We start from the raw sequence: 19844 nt of genomic DNA on the forward strand, positions 1-19844 counted from the left end.
ATTATGCACTAGATAACTGGAAAGCATACACTTTTTAAAAAATCAGATATACTCACGTTCAAACACTGAGTCAACATTTTGCTAGTGAGATGATGTCAGCCAAGATCTTTAATTTCTCTCATTCTGTTTATCTTACAGATGTTTAATCTGGAATACTGTAGGTGCTCAATAAATATGTTTTCCTGCTTTCTTCTCACTGTTCTGCCTTCCCTCTCTCCTTTTCTTTCTTTCTTTCTTTCTTTCCATCCATCTTTCTCTCCCTTGCTGTAATTTTTCCTTCTTTTCCTTCCCATGTAAATTCAACTAAGTGCAGCTGCTTTTGTGGTAGACCATTTCAAACTGGAATATGTTAGCGCCAGGTGTGGATTTAATTGAACCTTTACTTAGAATGCAAGCAGACAGAATTCAGGATGCATTTTTTTTTTCCCCAGCAAAAACTGCTGAATCACTGGTTCCAAAATCGGCATAGAATATGCTCAGACCTTTCACAGACAGCATGTGTGATGTTATCAAGTGTCTTAGGGGAATGGGGTAAACATATTTTTAAAAAAGGAATGTTTGCATCAGTTCACAGTGAACGTTATCTGAATTCGTTCGGGCAAAGAATATCTTTAAAAGCTGGATAAAGGAAATGAAGGCGTGAGCAACATGTTATTTGTAGGAATGACATACATTATCTCCTTGGCAACTGCAGGGTGGCATGCAATTTGGCAATCTATGTTGTGTCATCTCGGATGCCTGGAAGTCACTGTTTCCTATGGAAACAAAGGAAAGAACAACATGAGAAAAAAGTTCTGATTTTAGTACTCTGGAAAATTATTTTAAAACCAAGGGACCAGCAGGTTTCCATGGCATAACAAAAACTCAAAATGGCATTAAATTTTCATTTCTTTTTGTCTTTTTAAAAAATTTAATTTAATTTAATTTTTTTGTGTGTGTTCCAAAATTCATTGTTTATGCACCACACCCAGTGTTCCAGGCAATACGTGCCCTCCTTAATACCCACAACCAGGCTCACCCAACCCCCTACCCCTCTCCCCTCCAAAACCCTCAGTTTGTTTCTCAGAGTCCATAATTTCTCATGGTTTTTTTCCCTCTCCGATTTCCCCCAACTCACTTCTCCTCTCCATCTCCCAATGTCCTCCATGTTGTTCCTTGTGCTCCACAAGTAAGTGAAACCATATGATAATTGACTCTCTCTGCTTGACTTATTTCACTCAGTATAATCTCCTCCAGTTCCATCCATGTTGATACAAAAGTTCGGTATTCATCCTTTCTGATGGAGGCATAATACTCCATTGTATATATGGACCATATCTTCTTTACCCATTTGTCCGTTGAAGGGCATCTTGGCTCTTTCCACAGTTTGGCGACTGTGGCCATTGCTGGTATGAACATTGGGATACAGGTGGCCCTTCTTTCCACTACATCTGTATCTTTGGGGTAAATACCCTGTAGTGCAATTGCAGAGTCATAGGGAAGCTCTATTTTTAATTTTTTTAAGGAATCTCCACACTGTTTTCCAAACAGTGGTTGCATCAACTTGCATTCCCACCAACAGTGTAAGAGGGTTCCCCTTTGTCCACATCCTCTCCAACACTTGTTGTTTACTGTCGTGTTGATTTTGGCCATTCTAACTGGTATTAGGTGGTCAATGTGATTTTGATTTGAATCTCCCTGATGGCTAGTGATGATGAACATTTTTTCATGTGTCTGTTAGCCATTTGTATGTCTTCTTTGGAGAAGTGTCTGTTCATGTCTTCTGCCCATTTTTTGACGGGATTATCTATTTTGTGTATGTTGAATTTGAGGAGTTCTTTATAGATCTTGGATATGAGCCCTCTGTCTGTAGTGTCATTTGCAAATATCTTCTCCCATTCCATGGGTTGCCTCTTTGTTTTGTTGACTGCTTCCTTTGCTGTGCAGAAACTTTTGATCTTGATGAAGTCCCAAAAGTTCATTTTCACTTTTGTTTCCTTTGCCTTTGGGGACATGTCTTGAAAGACGTTGCTGTGGCCAATGTCAAAGAGGTTACTGCCTATGTTCTCCTCTGTGATTTTGATAGATTCCTGCCTCACATTGAAATCTTTTATCTATTTCAAGTTTATCTTTGTGTATGGTATAAGAGAACCAGACAAAGACCCCACCAAATAGGAAAATTTCAGACCAATATCCCTGATGAATATGAATTGTCATCTATTAATTCCACAATGCTTTAGAATATGGACTAGATCCAAATTTCCTTTGGCCCTGCTGAGCTTTTTATTCATGCTTTATTTCCAAATGATGACTCAAGACATTTGTATGGAACTTTCAATATACTGGTGTTTAGTAAGTCTTTCTTAAACATCAGGATCTCAGCTTATGCACATACATTCATCTGTTTATTCAACGGATCATTGTTAAGTGTTAGCTTGTGCAGGAATCGTGCTAGGTGTTGAGGCTTGCACACTTTGCCTTATGTCTTATAATCATGCTAGCATATTCAGAGGATAGGATGGCATTTCCTTACTTGAAGTGAATCCATAATTTAGCAAGCATTCCTTTGGCCATGGTCTGAAGATCCTATTATATTGGGAGTTAAGAGATAGCAGATGTGAGCCACAGGGCTACACAACACTCGATGGGACACAGAACAATTCTCATCATGGCTTTTCTTTGGTGGGTGATTTCAGTGAATTTTCTTATATATAGTGTCAGCTGGTTTTCATCAAGAACCTCCAAATGAATGGCTCTAAAATATTTCTAATAGTGACTCGTGCTCGATATAATTTCCTTTGGTAGGTAATTTGATGAAATTGAATATCTTCAGTGAGGGAACTTCAGATTGCAACATAGCTGGCTGGAGTCTGCAAGTTTCCACTAATGATGAAATTCAAAGAGATATCAACATTATAAAATGCTACAAAGGCAGTCAGAATGCTTGCAGTGGGGCTTATTGACCATAGCAGAAGAATGATATGGTTGGTAATGTGAAATTAAAGTGTGGCATCAGTGGTGCCAGGCTCACCAGTGGGACACTTAGAATTCTTTCACAATGGCATGGCAGAGAAGGGCTTGAGATTTACTGTGGAACACGAACTTGGGTTCAGGAGTCGGTAATTTCCAAGCATGATCTTGCCTCCCATTGACTGGTTTAGTGTCTCCAAACCATTGCCTTTACTGCTTATTCTACATCTTCTTCCAGCCCCACTACAGCAGAAGGTGGGACATTTATCTACATTGTGAGGTGTATTAAAGAATGAGTGTGAGGCAGAATGCTACTGTCCACTGAAGAGTCTCACTAAAGAACCTTCTAAGCTGACCTTCCAAATAGTCATTTCAAGTGTTCTTCCAGCTTGGAGGAGTAGAAGCCATATGCCTGATTTTATCTTTTCAATATTAAAATTAACGACCAGATTTCACTTCCTGGATTTTTCTCCCATAGGGTCTTATTTTACTATGTCCTTTCTAAGAGCAGTATTTCAGCTTAGAATTTTCTTGGGTTTGTGGATATATTCATGGAAGATTTAAATAGCATTGCAGCTGTACAGAAAAGCTGTTCTAGTGTGTGCTTTGAAAATCAGCTTTTCAATAACTGATAGCTTTAGAACTATGATTGAGAGGAAAAATCCAGTCCTTGTTAAACAAGCTATTTCAGCCCTTGGCTACATGTTTCAACTGATTTCAAGGAGAGACTCACGTTTCCCATAGCTTTGCTCCTGCAGAAGCAAGTTGGTGCCTGTGTGCCTCATGCCTTTCCTGTGTAGCAGCAGAGGAGGAGGGGAAGGGGAACGTAGATCCAGGAGGGGATGCTCTTCTGCTCAATAGCAATCATCCAGTCATACTTTTAAACAAGCAGATGTATAAAATGGGAGAGGAAAGGCATTTAATTCTGGTTATCAGTTAATATTCCAGGATTGACTCATTAAACAGTTCATTAACTACTGTAGTGGCCCAGGAAGTATAATCTGGATAGAATAAATGACTGTCATCTGGTTTCCAAGTGGATTTAAATGCACTGCTTTTGGCTATATAGCTTTGCCAACTACTTATCTCCTGAGACCATTGTGTGAGACTCATTTTTGCTCTTCCGAGGGTACAGGAGGGAATGATTTTGTTGCTGATTTATTTCTATACACTCTGCTCATCATTTATTTATTATTCATTTGACTTGTTTTTACTGACTATCTCTTTGTGCTTGGTACTGTGCTAGTTAGTGGGAAAGGGAAAACACAAGAACCCTGTCGCCTCAAGGAATCCACGGTTGGAAGGGGCACTCACACAGTATGCCACATGCTAGGCCAGGAAAAATATCTAAAAAAAAATAAAACAGTTCAGATTAGCATCTCTGTGGTGGCGTATTCTGATGGTGGTGGTGGATATGTCATATTGAATTTCTCAAAGGAATCCATAGCTAAGTACTACCTCAGAAAAGATAAAAGGGAGGCAAAGAAGATGGAGGAAAGAAGGCAGTTGAGAGGTATGTGCAAAGATCCAGAGGCAAGACAATACAACTGATATTTGTAGAACTAAATGAAGGCATTCTGCTATAATCCCAGGTGTTTTAATGAGGTTTCCCCAGAAGCAGAACTCTGCTGCAAGGATTTATGTGCAAGCACTTTGTTTTTTGAGGTGATCCCAAGAAGCACTGTGAGGAAATTAGATGGAAAGGAAGAAAATCCAGTAAAGTATGATTAATGTGCAGATTTTCCACTTTGTACCCATGGTCTAGGGATTCTCTCAGAGTATGTATGGAACACACCTCACAACCCACTGGTTGACAAAGAAGTGAGATACTTACTTACCAACTCCTGTTTCTTATTAATTAGGATTAATCAAGGGAGGTTATCCTTCTTGAACTTTTGGTCAAATACTCTCCCCCAGACCAAACTCCTATAGACAGGGTACACTTTAGTCAGAGAAAGGCAGTAAGCCATCATCTTGTCTGGAGTAATGTCCTGGGTAAACCAAATAAAAACAGACGAGGCACTGATAGCATGTGCTACACTAGGGTAACTGGGGTAGTTATGAGGAGGGTTTGAGAATAATATGGAAGATGAGACTGGACTGGGACGCAGGACGCAGATCATGTAGAGTGTTAAGTTATATAAGTATTTTAAGTTTTTTTCTTGAAAACAACAGAGAACTAACTGAAAGAATATAAGCAAGGAAGTAATGTGATCAGATTTTTACAATGCATAAATATTATTTTAGTGGAGAGTAGAGAGAGGGAAGATTCATAATCATGTTAGGTCTGAGAATGTTAATAGCCTGTGCAGTAGCCAAGTGTGAAATATTGATTGCCTCTACAAAGGCTGTGAAGAAGAATAGATATATTGGAAAAATATTGAGAAAGTTAGACAGAAAAGAGTAAGGCAAAAGTGGATAAGAAGAGTTGAAGTTTGTGGCTTGTATAGCTAACTGAATGGTGGACCAGTTTTTAAGATCTAGAATATAGCAGGAGGTATATATTTGTAAGGATAAATACCTTGGATTTATTAGATAACATATTTGTATGTAGATTTGACTTTAGACAAAAATGTTATTTCTGCAAAGGTAAGAATTTGGGGGCCTTCCCTCCACTTTTGTGTCACCAGAGCCAAGAACAGTGCCCGACATATAAATAAACACTCAATAATGTGTTGAATAATTAGATGAATAAGTGAGTGGAAGTATGAATGAATGAATTAAATTTTTAGTATCCTTCTAGTGTATTTGAATGATATCCTTCCGGATATATGGGTCTTCAGGTTGGAGAAAAATTTGGGAGGTAGACATTGATTTTATAATATTGATATAAAGATGGTAATCCAAGTCCTTGGACAGGTTTATTTACCCAAAAATTGAGAAAATTGGGATATCTGAGAGTTGAACCCTATGGAAAGATAGCATGTTAGAATTAGGCAGAAGAAGAGCATTCCACATCGGAGACTGAGAAAGGTAAGGCGAACGGGACTAAACTGTGGAGTTTATGGGAAAAATTTAAAGAAGGAAGAAGTGATCAACAGTTTTAGATGCTGCTGAGATAATAGGTAAGACACAGATTTTAAAAAATGCCTGTTGAAATAATCCACAAAACGTTTTAAGAGAAAGCTAGGAGAGGATATAAAATAATAATGAGTTGAAGAATAAATGACAGGTGAAGAATCAGGAATAGTAAATGTAGACATTTTTCCCTAAACCAGCCATGATAGAAAGAACAGTAGCTGGAAGGGGTAAAAAGCTTTAGGAGTTGAGGGAGTTGATATTTTCATTTGCTTCTTTATAATCTAAGAGAAATTTTAGCATGTTTTATGTTGAGAAAGTGTGACTATTTTTTTAATTGCTAATATAATTAAGTAGAACAAAATCACAGGATTCCTGATTTTATGTCTCCCTTCAAACATCCATCAGCCCAGAAAGAAACCTTTTAAAGAAGAGCCTTTAATTATCTCTTCCTGCAATTGACAGATCTGGGCAAGTTGGGTTTTAGCTAGTTCTTAGCATTGCTCCAAGGAATGGAGCTGATTATCTCTATCTAGAAATAGGAAATAAGATGAATTTTGAGCAGAGCACAGAATGTAGTTCTCATATCTTTCCAACATTTTCTGGGGTGTACAGTATTCATTTAACATTTACTTCTATTGAAAAATATGGTGAATATCTAAGGATAGAAATAATGGAAATTTGTATTGTAATATTTTACCTCATAGGGACTATCCACATTTTTGCCTTAGAATATGAAATGATAACAATATAATATTAATATTTAACAAGTACTAATTGCTTACTGTGTTCTAAGTAGGGTGTTAAGCGTCTTATGGATACTACCCCATCAGTAACTCTAAGTGCTATTGTTATTGTCCTTATTTTACCCAGGAGAAGACTAAAGAACAGAGAGGCTAAAAAACTTCTCCCAAAGTCATATAGCTATATGACTTTGACTAGCAGAATCTGAAACTTGAATCTACCTGATTTCAGAACCTCTGGTTCTGATTTTGGTTTTTAACTCCTAATATCCTGCCAATAAGAATGATAATAAAGATAGATATTTGGTAACTTTTGGCTTTAAGATTCATTTTATAGATGTTTGTAGAGGGCACATTTTTCTTGCTTCCTACCAGATTTTGGGTCCATCTAGTTTCTGGCCTCTTGGCTGAAGTGGTTGTCTTAGTGGTATTCATTAATGTGCTGATGAGCCATTTACCATAAATTGCAACTCAGCTTCTGGTTCAATTCATGCTAAATTTGCAATCTGCCTTTACTGAAGTGCAAAATTGTCTTTCTTGTCATAAAGTGGTAGAACATGCAAAATAGTCTAATACCTTATTTTCTAGCTCAAGTAAGATGATCTAGGCTCAGTTTTAAAATTTTCACTTTGGATGAACAGCTGTTTCAGCATGAGAGCCTTGTTAAATGTTGAATGGTTTTGATAATGCCCCACTGGAAACTATAGCTGATAGCATGGCACTTACTCTTCAGGACAAGTCAAATTATTTCCTGGAGAAAATCTAAATGGCTTCAGCAATTTGGGGGGTCGTCTGTTTAACAATGTAAGAACTACGAAGTGGTGTCATGGTAGACCATCAATTTGTTCCGACTTAATATGCCGTTTTACTGTAGATGGAGTAGATTTGTAATGAATTGTGTTAAAAGAATAATTCAACATATGCTTTATGACCAATCGGCTGTGCTTCCATTCGTAAAGACTAGGGAAAGGGATTGGTTTTGGAAATACAAAAGCATACATAATAGGTGGCTCCATGAGTCCTTTTCTATTAGACACACATATGTATATGCATTAACTTTATACATAATTTGGCACATGGATTGCTGAACTTCATTAACTTTAATTACTTGTAGATAATTACATGTTTGAAGAATCATTCTCAAGTCAGAAACTAGGGCTACTGCTTAGGTTGATACCTTCTCCGGGTTACAACTAAAGTTCAAATTACAGTGTTTTATGCACCAGGAGGAGAAATGTTTCAGCTTTACCATATCATATACTTGAATGGCAAATTTTTGAACATCTTTTGAAAGTGCTATATTCTAACTTAAGAGAAAGTTTGTGGAAGAAAGTTGGGGCACAGCTTCCCTCTCGCAGAAGATCATCATAAAAATATTTTCATCATATAGAAGATACAGATTTTGAGTGGTAGTGTTGATTCATTTTTAGAACAGTTTAAAATGTACAGGATAGCTGAGATAAAGTAATGTCTATAAGCATGTTATGACAACCTAGTACCAAAGGAGTAGTAAGAATATAAAGAAGAATGGGAGAAAGAGGAATATGTTAAAACTCGATAAGAATTTTCGCATATACTGGAAAGGATTAATCAGAGAAAGATTTTTTGTGAGGCAAAGCATATGTTTAGCTTATGCTAGAAACCAAATAAATGTAAATAAAATCAATTTCTGAAGGGCTGAGCCATTTATAGTTGTTACTCAACTGGTTTGGATTTTAGGGACATATTTCAGGTAAATTCTTTTCTGCTTTCTTTCAGTTTCATTAACATATGTATTTGCTATTGCAGGCAGCATCCTAAAGTGGTTAACATTGTGGGTTTGGGATTCAAATCATACCTCTGACCCATTTTAATTGTCTGACCTTGGCCTCTGACACTAGGTTTTAGTGTCCTCATTAGAATGTTAATACTAGCTCCCAGGTGGTTGCAGGAGATACTTGAGGTTATTTGTGAAAACCATTTAGTGTAGTGCTTGCTATTATTATTATTAGCAGTAGTAGTAAGTACTTAATACACTGTAGAGATGTTGGTGGAGATTCATGGTCTCTGTCTGACAAGTGCTAGTATAGGACATTAATAATGTGAGAGTAGCCCTGAATATAAAGCCTTGCCTTAATTGCCCATTTCAAAATGGTTTAAGAGGAAGAAAAGAAAAGGAAGATTTTAGAGCATCTTCAAGGGATCTCAAATTTTAACTGACAAAGAAGTTTCTTAGCCTTCCTTATCCTTATGCTACTGAGAGAAATCTTGAGAATTTGTCTCCACTACCATAAGGCACTTCCTTCCTTTCTTCCACAGTCCCTCCTTTACCTTGTTTAAGCCTTACTCATCCCTAGTTTCACTCACTTTCTCAAAGAGGCTTTCTCAGCAATCAGGCTAGGTAATGTACTCCCTAATTTCTTTAATTTTCCCTTATAGCATTTATTGGTTATTATAATTTTTTATAATTCCTGAGAGAAGTTGCCAAGACTGTATTTTTTTTTCACTTCTGTACTCCCATGTTCAGCAAAATAACTTGAAAAATTAGGCACTCAGTACATGTATGTTGGATAAATTAATAATAGGGTGAATCAGTGTCTTTAATAAGTCTTTTATTGCTTATGAGCTTAATTGTGGATCTTCCAACAAGAGATGAAGCATGGCACTTGAGTTCTTTTTCCTAAAAATAAATCTATTGGAGCTATTATAAATGTTTAGATTCAGTAGGCAAACATTGTCTAATATTGTAAAGAAACTCAGCCTGTTTTAGGTAAGGTTCTTGGCTCATCAAAGTCTTTCTTACACTGCATAGCTATGATTTTACAAAGGGATGTGACTGATAATGTTTGAGCTTTGAAATGTTTCCTTTCAGAAGTAGTATACTGCAAATCTGGTCTTGATAAATTATTGCTTTTTGGATGGTGCTCCTGTTGCCTTTGCTGATGCAGATAAAATTATTACTCAGACTACTTGATATACCAGCCTCCTGTGTTTTTGGCAGGAACCTGAGTCCTTCTGGGTGGATATTTATCGTAGCACAATTTTATTATGATCAAATTGTATCAAGTCTATAATAAGAAAAAAAGCCTAAAAGTTTCTTAAAGTAAGAAAAAAAAGGATAAATGTTTTCTAAGTTCAAATGTAATTTTCTGAATATTTTAAAGCTGAAGCAAATCATTTCCATAAGATGATGTACATGATTTGAAAATAAATTCATTTGGCCACCCAAGTTAGGGATTTAAAAACTTGGTAAGATTTCTCTTGCAATGTTTAATCAGATATCTACATATATTAACTCTACTTTTAAGGATGAAAAAAATCTTAATATAAAATGTGGAAAAGAAGAGTTATAAATTATGTTATTAATGACATTTTCCCGATATTTAAATAAATAAATGCCCTGAAATTCACAACACACACACCCACATACAGAAAGAGAGAGAGAGAGAGAGAAAGTCAGACATTAGAGTCATTATAGGAAAGGGGGCAAAAATATTTAGGAAAAAGTATGCAGTTGTTAAGAAGGATCTGGAGCTAAGTCCAAACTAGAAGGGCAAATAAAAGCCCCAGTTAATCAAATTCCTCTGATTTGAGTGAAGAAAAGATGAAAGGAGCTCAAAAGACTCCTGAAAGAGTCTTCTATCTAGGCAATTCGGACAGTTTGGAAAGAGAATGTAGATGCTCCCTGGTATATATGAAAGTATTTTTATTCATCCAGAACAACTAACAATATTACAAAGAGATCAATGCTTAATTCCTGTCAAAGGCATCTCTATTTCTTTGCATGTCTTGTATCTTAACTCTGTCCAGCATTTGGGGGTATCAGAAAGGTATACCCATTTGGTGGAGAAGAGAGAAGAGGATAGACTAGAAACAAAGAAAAAAATCTGAAAAGAGAGAGCTGCAAGTTTGTTTAGATTTTACTTTTTTCCTCTGAGGCTAGTTAATAGTCACTATTTTAAAAGTCTTAAACTAAATATGCCTTCAATTTAATTTTATTGATGTTAGAGTATTGTTTCAGTCACCTCAGGCTGCCGTAACAAAAATAACGTGGACTGGATGACTTAAACAACAGAAATGTGTTCTCTCATGGTTCTAAAGGCTAGAAAATCCAAGATCAAGATTCTGGCAGGGTTGGTTTCTGGGGGAGAGTTCTCTTTCTGGCTTGTAGATGGCTGCCTTCTCGTGGTATCCTCTTTCAACACAGAGAAAGAGCTCTGTGGTGTTTCTTCTTTCTTTGTAAGGATACCAGTTTTATTCTGATCAGGCCTCCATTATTATGACCTAATTTAGCCTTAATCGTTTCCTTAAAGATCCTATCTTTAATACACTCACACCACACGATGGGTGGTTAGAACTTTAATACATGAATTTGAAGCGGGACACAGTTCAGTCTATAGTAATGATTAAAACCTCTTAATGTTTTTATTACTTTACCTTCTTTGACATTTGTTGCCTTCTACTATTTCCAAGTCTAATGCTTTCACTGCTCCATTTCCTGCATCCAACTGAAGTGTGAAAAAGTCCTTTTGACTTCTGTAATTGAAATGAGATAAAAGAGGGTGATACTATAGTGCCAGAACAATATATATACAGATACAATTCTTTTTAATATTCCATTATATTTAGAAAGTGGGCCAGCCAAACTAGGTTGCCAAAGTTCTCATTCTGACCCAGTGTTCTACGTCTGTCTTTTCGTGGCATAGTGTGCTGTGAATGTCCTCCTCGAGATTGGATTACATCAGTTCCTCCAGTCTTTGCTCTTTCCCTGATGACTAGTTTCTAGACTTAACTAACAATTGGAAAATTCCTGAAAGAGACCAGTGATCTGATATAATACATGAGATTCTTTTTTATATAACCCACATCATTTTTGGACATTGAAATACTCGTGGCTGTAGTTTTTCCTACATGAAGCACGACATACGGTTGTGGCAGCTAATTAGTTAAAAGCATGCTAGCAGAGTGACAGTTGCAGAAGAACCACTCAGTGAAAGTTAACCATTGCTTTTTCCTAGAAGAGAATTTTATGTTTCTCTTATATCACAAGTTATAGGATTTACTAGAGTGCTAATTCTCCCATTACTGTGTTCAATATGCATTTTAATTTTGTATTTCCTCATATTTATTCTTCATTTCAGCCAGAAATACACTTTTCATGGCTGGCTTCCTTTTATACCAGAGACTGTCCCTTGCTTCAGTGTTCCTCTACTTTTCTGATTATTAGAAATGAAGACCATATTTTCATAGAAATCCAGAAAATATCTTCTGAAAGTTTATTTACCAGGGCACCTGAGTGGCTCAGTGGGTTAAGTCTCTGCCTTCGGCTCGGGTCATGATCTCAGGGTCCTAGGATCGAGCCCCACATCAGGCTCTCCACTCTGCAGGGAGCCTCCTTCCCCCTCTCTCTCTGCCTGCCTTTCTGCCTACTTGTGATCTCTCTCTCTCTATCAAATAAATAAAACCTTAAAAAAATAAATAAAAGTTTATTTACCATAGTGGGATTTATTTTTGAGTGATATACCTCTTTCTTTTGGGGACAGAATCTCATTATCTGCCTTCTGCTGGGTTATTTCTATATAATGCTGGTTTGATGCCTTCTGTGTGCTAGACAATATAAGTACCTTACATGCATTATTTTATTGATTCATTATGAGGAAGGTACCATTATTATTCCTGTTTTGGCAAGGATTTTGAGGTTTCAAGAGGTTCAAGAACTTGCTAGATATCTCATAGCTGGTAAAAGACAAATTGAATACTCATGTCCCAGTCTCTTTGATTTGGAGGCATGTAATCCTAATTATTTAGCCAGTGTTTCCCAATTTCTGATCTCTGATGATTGGCAATAATATAGCCAATAAGTAAGGCTTCCTGCAAATAGGCCTGAAGCAGTTTTTAACTAGTTCCCAGGTTATTTTTATTTATTTATTTATTTATTTATTTATTTTTTGTTAAGATTTATCGATTTATTTGAGAGAGAACAAGAGAGCATGTGCACATGTGAGCAGGGGAGGGGCAGAGGGAGAGGGAGAGGAGGAGAATCTCAAGCAGACTCCCTGCTGAGCACAGAGCCATCATGGGGCTCAGTCTCAGGACCCTAAGATCATGACCTGAGCTGAAACCAAGAGTCAGATTCTTAACCAACTGAGCTACCTAGGCACCCCCCACCCCAGGTCATTCTTATAAACACTTAGAATGACTATAATGCTGCTTTTCATTTGTAAGCAAGAAGAGATTCATCCAGGTTAGTGTTTGCATTTGGATAAAATGAGTGGAGTGTCCTTTGCCCTCTACTCTCTCCTGGGTTACTTTGGGAGCATTGGCGAATGCAACTCCTGGAACAACTGCAGGTAACATTCTGGTCAAGTCCACTTGATCATACTGAGAGCTTCTGCTCTGACTAGTGAAAGCTCTGGCAAAGAGATTTCCTCTGCTAGAGCCATATATTTAATATACAAAGCATTGGCAAATAAAAAGAAGCACTAGGAATCACTATGAAACAAAATTAACCACCACATTGCATGTCTTCAAGAAATCCTAATATTTTAAACTTTCAGCTTCTAAACCTGTGAAGACAAAATGAATAAATTCTGTAAGGCCTTGTTCTGTGGTAATTTCAAATTGAAGACATAAATTTTTTATCCCAGTGCCTGATATTGAAAGTAGTATTTTCATAGCTTATGGAAATACAAACATCGAATTAAATGCTAACACTGGGAGAAAATGAAATACAATAAATAGAGAACTGAGCATTTTCATTTCTACATTTTGTTGTTCAATGTGTGATTGAGTCCCCTGGTAACTATTTATGAAATATTTAGCATATTTATTTGGAGGGGACGTTTTCATTTCTATGTGGTAGCATTTTCTAAAAACACTACTGATAGTCCTCAGTAAATCATTACCTTGGAGTTTGGTTTCAGCTGCTCTACCATACTTGTTTATTTCCTTATTAAATAAGATGCGTCTGAAGTCCCGTCAGAATGGCCTAGAATAAATGTCTTTACATTATTGGATTTTTTTAATATGTGACTCACTGATATTCTAGAAGATAAACCTGTTCATTATTAGTCTTGTTTGTTTTTAATTTGGAAGGGTTAAATTACATTTTATTAAACTTCATTAGCTTCTCAAGCAAGCAATATGAATGAAGCATGTATTCTGCAAAGCTCGTCTTGGTCACTTTATCTCAGTGCTACTAGAGTAATAAGTGGAGATGAATATTCTTTTTGCAGTTAATAACACTTCTTTGGAAATTGTGTCAGATCACAGTCATGATTGACGAATTGCTTGGATGTGCTCCTGTTTGCCCGTTGCTGCTTTAATTTGTTGGGAATGTTTGAGTCTGCCTCCTCACATCTCTATCCCACCAGTTTCCTTGCTTTGGGCTATTGTGACTAAAGACAAAATGATTTCAAACTAAGTCATTTTTCAGAATTCAGATGAAGCTTAGGTGCTTTCCTTGTTTGTAATCACTGAGTGTCTGCTGAATACTGATGTTGCCACTCAAATCTCAACATTGCCTCACTCTGACACAAAATTCCAAATTTCCAAAATTCAGGGGCTGCGTGAATAGTATTCCTAGTCAATCTCGTGCAAGCTAAGTCATCAGGTGTTTCAATCCTTTTGTGGTTTGTCACTATGGAAAATGACAACTACTTTTTACGTAGTAGTCCTTGGACATCAGTACAAATAACTTGAGTATCATTTGTCTACTTGGCAGTAAGTAAAGTTTTAAGCCCCAAATCAGTCTAATTCTGCTTTCCTTTGTGTGGGGGCTAATATATAGAGCATTGAGACTCCTAAAGCATTCTTAGACTTGGGATTGCATCAAGATAACATACACCGTGGGCGCTACCTGTAATATTCTAGAACTCTGCCCCATCAACAAAAGATTGGTAATCTGGAGGCCACATAGAACATTTGTGACAATTTCTTTTCATTTTTTTTTAATTTGAAAAGAATCTTGATTCCAAAATATATCCGTTTCAAGGAAATATATTAAAAAATGAAGTAGGTACCTGTTGTGTGCATTCTCCTACAGTGATTAATAAGATAGTCTTTATACTCTAGAAGCTTACTAATAGTTTTAACCAAGAATAAAAAGATTTGACCTTTGCTTCTGAGTGATAATCCTAGTAGCACACTTCATACCACTCCCTCCATTTTCATAAAGTCTCTTGCTTCTTTGACTCTTTTTTTCCAATCACCTTGGATGGATCCTACCTCTTTGGCTTGGGGTCACTTTCTTTCTCCAGGTGTATTCTTCAAATCTATACTTAACTTCTCTGCTATTTATAGCTTGTCTAATAGTAGATGTTGTGAGAATGTAATAGTATATCCAGTCTGAATATAATTTTCAAACCATCAAAAAGAGAATTCATATAAATATAAAATGGATATCAAAGTATTATCCGGCTCATTAATTAATGAGGGAAACACATAAATGGTAAAACTGGTTCAAAATCTTTCTAATGATTATAAATAGCCATTTAAAGAAATGGAGTACTGCAGTAAATACTATGTTAGATATAGAAGTGATTACTATCCTACGGGGCAACAAAACCATAACATAACCTTTGGTGGTCTTTTCTGTTGGACAGGAATCTACAAGTTAACACATAACTTCAAAGTGTTTGCACTCAAATCCAATATTAAATAGCAGAATCAAATTCAAGTAAGTTCCCCTACAAGCTTAATGATCCTTGGGTGGACTTGTTAAACAATGCTCCACTGTGACATTAAAAGGACATGCTGTACTCTTTTCTGATTTCCAAGTCTTTAGTCAGTTTCTAACAATGTACCTGACTGTTACAAATGCTTAACTGTCTCAAATAGATAGGTGTTGTTTACTAAGTTCTTTAATGTCTCCTCCACATTTGTCTATCAAGAGGCTGTAAAACGTGGCAAAGCGCTCTGTAAGTAACTCGCTGTATGACTTCAAGCAAGTCATAATCTCTCTGTTCTTACTTTCTTCACACCTAAACTGAGGAACTGGAATTTTAGAATTTCTCTCCGTTTTTAAAATACTGTTATTATTTAAGAATGGAATTATAAAGGGCAAACTATCTTAGTCCTTTAGATAGTATGTGGCGTTAGGCAACAGGGCCCCCTAATGGTCTTTGATGAATTCTGGGAAGGTCAGCCTTCTACTTATCCCAGAATGTTTGAGAACTTCCTGCCCACAAGAAGTTTGGCAATGGGGCGCCTGGGTGGCTCAGTGGGTTAAAGCCTCTGCCTTCAGCTTGAGTCATGATCTCAGGATCCTGGGATGGAGTCCCGCATCGGGCTCTCTGCTCAGCTGGGAGCCTGCTTCCTCCTTTCTCTCTGCCTCTCTGCCTACTTGTGATCTGTCTGTCAAATAAATAAATAAATAAAAATCTTTAAAAAAAAAAAAAGAAGTTTGGCAACACCTTCTTAAGACCCTTGATTTAATTGGACTTCTACAGTCCAATGTTATCTACTGTCAAAGTAATACTGCATAAAAAACAAGTACAACGTTTCAGTGGCATACAATAAACATTTACTTCTGCTTTCAAGTCTATGGGTTAATTGGGAAATTCTGTTGATCTTGATTAAGCTTGGCTGGGCAGTTCATCCTCTCTTAGCTGGGACAAATTCATGTGTCTAGTGATCAGCTAGCTGTTGGGTGACCTAGGAGAGCCTCCTGGGGTGACTGGCTCTGCTCCAAAAGATCTTTTTACCAGTTTAGTCCTACCTTGTTCTAGTAGTGTTGATGGCAGTGTTTTGAAGGAGAGTGAAAGTGAGGAAGAACTCTTAAGGCCAAGAAAAATGACATACCCATGACTTTCACCACATACTGTTGGCCAGAGGAAGTTACAAGGAAGCCTGTGGGGAAATAAACTCCATCTCTTGATGGGGGAGAAGTGGGACATTCATATCACAAGGGGGCATGAATATGGAGAAGGAGGAGGAAAATTTGTTGCAATTTTTGTATTTAATCAACGATATAATACATGATTCACAGTTAGGATTTCAGGAAGTTGTGGAAAGTTGTGGACCTAGAGGGAAAGAAGACAGACTCCTGTAAATATTCTTGTGCTTTCTTCTGGAGTCCACCTTCTGGAGTCCACCTAAGTCACTTCGAGTTAATTTTCATCCTTTCAGGTCTTATTTTTAAAATTCACTCAGCAGGACTAGAGCTGTGTTTAGGGCTAATTATCTCATATTTCTGAAGCAAGGTCATTGCTAGTACTCTACCAAACATTACACGAATGGTGAGATTTTACAGTCTGGCTGGTGCAAACATGCATTATTCCTGGTTTTGTGTGTTCCAGGTACTGTTTCTTTCAATCCTTTTATGGGGTTCTTTTTGCAGCCTTGGGTAATAGTTCCTACTCATAAACTGATCTGTGCTTAGCAGAATAGTCCATCAATGGGGACTCTCTCAGAATTTTGGAGTTCTCTCTCACCTTTTTTTTTTTAGCATATACTTCTCTGTAATTTTTTCCTATGAACTCTAGCTACCTTGACTTCCCCAGATTCTGAGCTCATGTCCTCAATTCAGGGAATCTGGCATATTTCTCCTGGATTCTCCTTCCTGTTCTGCTGCGTGGATCCCCTTTCAAGTTTGTTTCTTCTTTCTCAAGGATTATAGTTCTATGTTGTCAAATGCTCAGTGTCATCAAAAAATAATTGCTTCACATATTTTGTCCAGCTTTTATTTTTCTTGTTATTTCATACAGGAGAATAATTCAATCCCTTTTACTCCAGTCTGGTCAGAAGTGGAAGCCTTTGATTCTTAAAATTTAGTTTTAGGAAAAATATGGGTTTCTAAAGATTATGGGCAATGTGAATTCCTGAGGAAGAAAGCAATATGCAAATTTCAGATTATATTTGAAAACGTGTTTCTTTCCTGCTTGTTTAATTGGTCTGCCATTCCTCTCTTCCTTTCTCTTAATATATTCAGCATTTTGTTACAGTTTGACCTTCACTATATTTTACCTTTTGTTACATTTTTGGCTGCATCATGTGTGTGGGTATGCATCTTGTCAATGACAGTGTAAGCTCTCTATATGTGGATATACCATATTCTTTATATTCTTCGCTGTGTATATGACATTTCAAAATTAATGTTAATTGATTAACTATTATTCCATTCTGTAAAAAGAGACTCAGAATCTGAGGATTAATTGACATTTACAATGTGTTTCGTAGAGGAAAAGTTCAGGGTAAACAATGGTATCTTTAGCCTTTATGTTGGTGTCAATTTTGTTTTCAGTTGTCTTCACCAGAATTCGGTGCCATATGTTAGACTACAATTTCTCATGAGTTCAGCTGAGCCTGCTTAGAAGACTACTCCAGACTGACGTGAAGAATACTTTCTAAACCTCTCAGATCTTACTTTGGCTCTATATTTTATGAGGCTTTTATTCTTTCTCTACTTAACAAATTTGAAGTCATAATCTACAAATACATTAGATATGGATTAAATACTTTCAGCCTACTTGATGGGCCTGGTTTTGAAAAAGGATTATATTTGTAGATTAGACATGTCTCTGTAAAATGAGCTGTCAGTTCATTGTATATGATTTTATCTGTGATATTCCTGTAGGCTGGCTCCTTCTAACCACTCACTTGTGAGTTGGTCTTCTTCCTCTCCTTCCTTACCTCCTCATTTACCTTCTATTTCATGGAATGGTAAGGGGAGAGGGTATAGAAGGCAATTGCAATATACCCTTAATGTATCTTAAAATAAACATAATTAGAAAGAAATTTTTTACAAACAAAATCATAGTGTGTTCTAAAGACAGAGGTGACTAGTTTGGGAATCATTTGAGCATTGTTTTCCTTCATTAGCATAGGCAATCTGTAGTTGGCTACACAGTTCCTTATCGTGCCTGTGAGAATATAAAGAGAATTAATTTTAATCTTTATCATGCAACTGTATTCAAGTATAGTCTTGTCCTACACATAAAATAATTTGATGGGGGGGGCGCCTGGGTAGCTCAGTCGGTTAAGCGTCTGCCTTTGGCTCAGGTCATGATCCCGGGGTCCTGGGATGGAGACCCACATCCAGCTCCTTGCTCAGTGGGAAGCCTGCTTCTCCCTCTTCCTCTGCCTGCCTGCCATTCCCCTGCTTGTGCTCTGTCTCTCACTCTCTCTCTCTCTGTGTCAAATAAATAAATACATAAAAAAAATCTTACAAAAGGTAATTTGATGGAAAATAGGGAGTTCCATTTTGATTTAAACATCCTTTCTTGGTAAATAGTTTGAGTTCAGATATTTGTGCAATGGTATGATAATGCCATTTATACATCTAATATAATATAATTTGAAATTAATGCCCCTTTGTATTTTTATTATTGTAGTGACAATGTAAAGTGCATTAGGATCTCCAGATTTTATAATAATGTGTATGATTGCCTATGTAAGATTATGAAAGTAAACTTCATAATTTTTACATAATAAGTTTCGGAAATGTAAACTTTAAAAAAATTTTTTTAAAATGTATGTATTTATACTCTAAACTCACTGCCTTAGAAAATCCTAGAAAGTACAATACACAGTACATAATTTATTTATTTATTTATAAAGATTTTATTTATTCATTTGACAGAGAGAGACCACAAGTAGGCAAAGAGGCAGGTAGAGAGAGAGAGAGAGAGAGAGAGAGGGAAGCAGGCTCCGGGCTGAGCAGAGAGCCCCATGCGGGGCTTGATCCCAGGACCCTGGGATCAGGACCTGAGCCAAAGGCAGAGGCTTTAACCCACTGAGCCGCCCAGGCACCCCCCACAGTACACAATTTATTAGCTGTTAAAGCGATGATGTCATCACATGTCACTGTAGCCTTTGGGAAACTTCTGTTCACTCATGAAAGTGAAAGTGAAAAAGACAAATAACATCTTCATATTATGAATAGCTTTAACCTTGTGGACCCTATAAAAGAACCTCAGGAATCTCTCTTCCCCAAAGATCCTCTGGCCATAATTTGAGAACCACTGCACAAGTCAGTTAATGATGCTATGAAAATTGGCTCTGTCCACAGGAGGTGAAAATCAGAAGCTTAATTCACACCATACAAATAAATAAATGTCAAATGTCAAATGAATTAAAGGTGGGGGGGTGCCTGGGTGGCTGAGTCAGTTAAGTGTCTGCCTTCAGCCCAGGTCATGATCCCTGGGTCCTGGGATC

General features: G+C 37.0%; 1 protein-coding gene across 3 annotated transcripts in view; it reads left to right on the plus strand.

Moving 5' to 3' along the window:
• Window positions 1-19844, plus strand: part of LOC111149120 (gamma-aminobutyric acid type A receptor alpha4 subunit) — a 67329-nt gene that overhangs the window by 43948 nt on the left and 3537 nt on the right. The window lies entirely within an intron of this gene.

This window comes from Enhydra lutris, unplaced genomic scaffold, assembly GCF_002288905.1.
Source record: "Enhydra lutris kenyoni isolate GAN:26980312 unplaced genomic scaffold, ASM228890v2 scaffoldscaffold21, whole genome shotgun sequence".
NCBI classification, from domain to species: domain Eukaryota; kingdom Metazoa; phylum Chordata; class Mammalia; order Carnivora; family Mustelidae; genus Enhydra; species Enhydra lutris.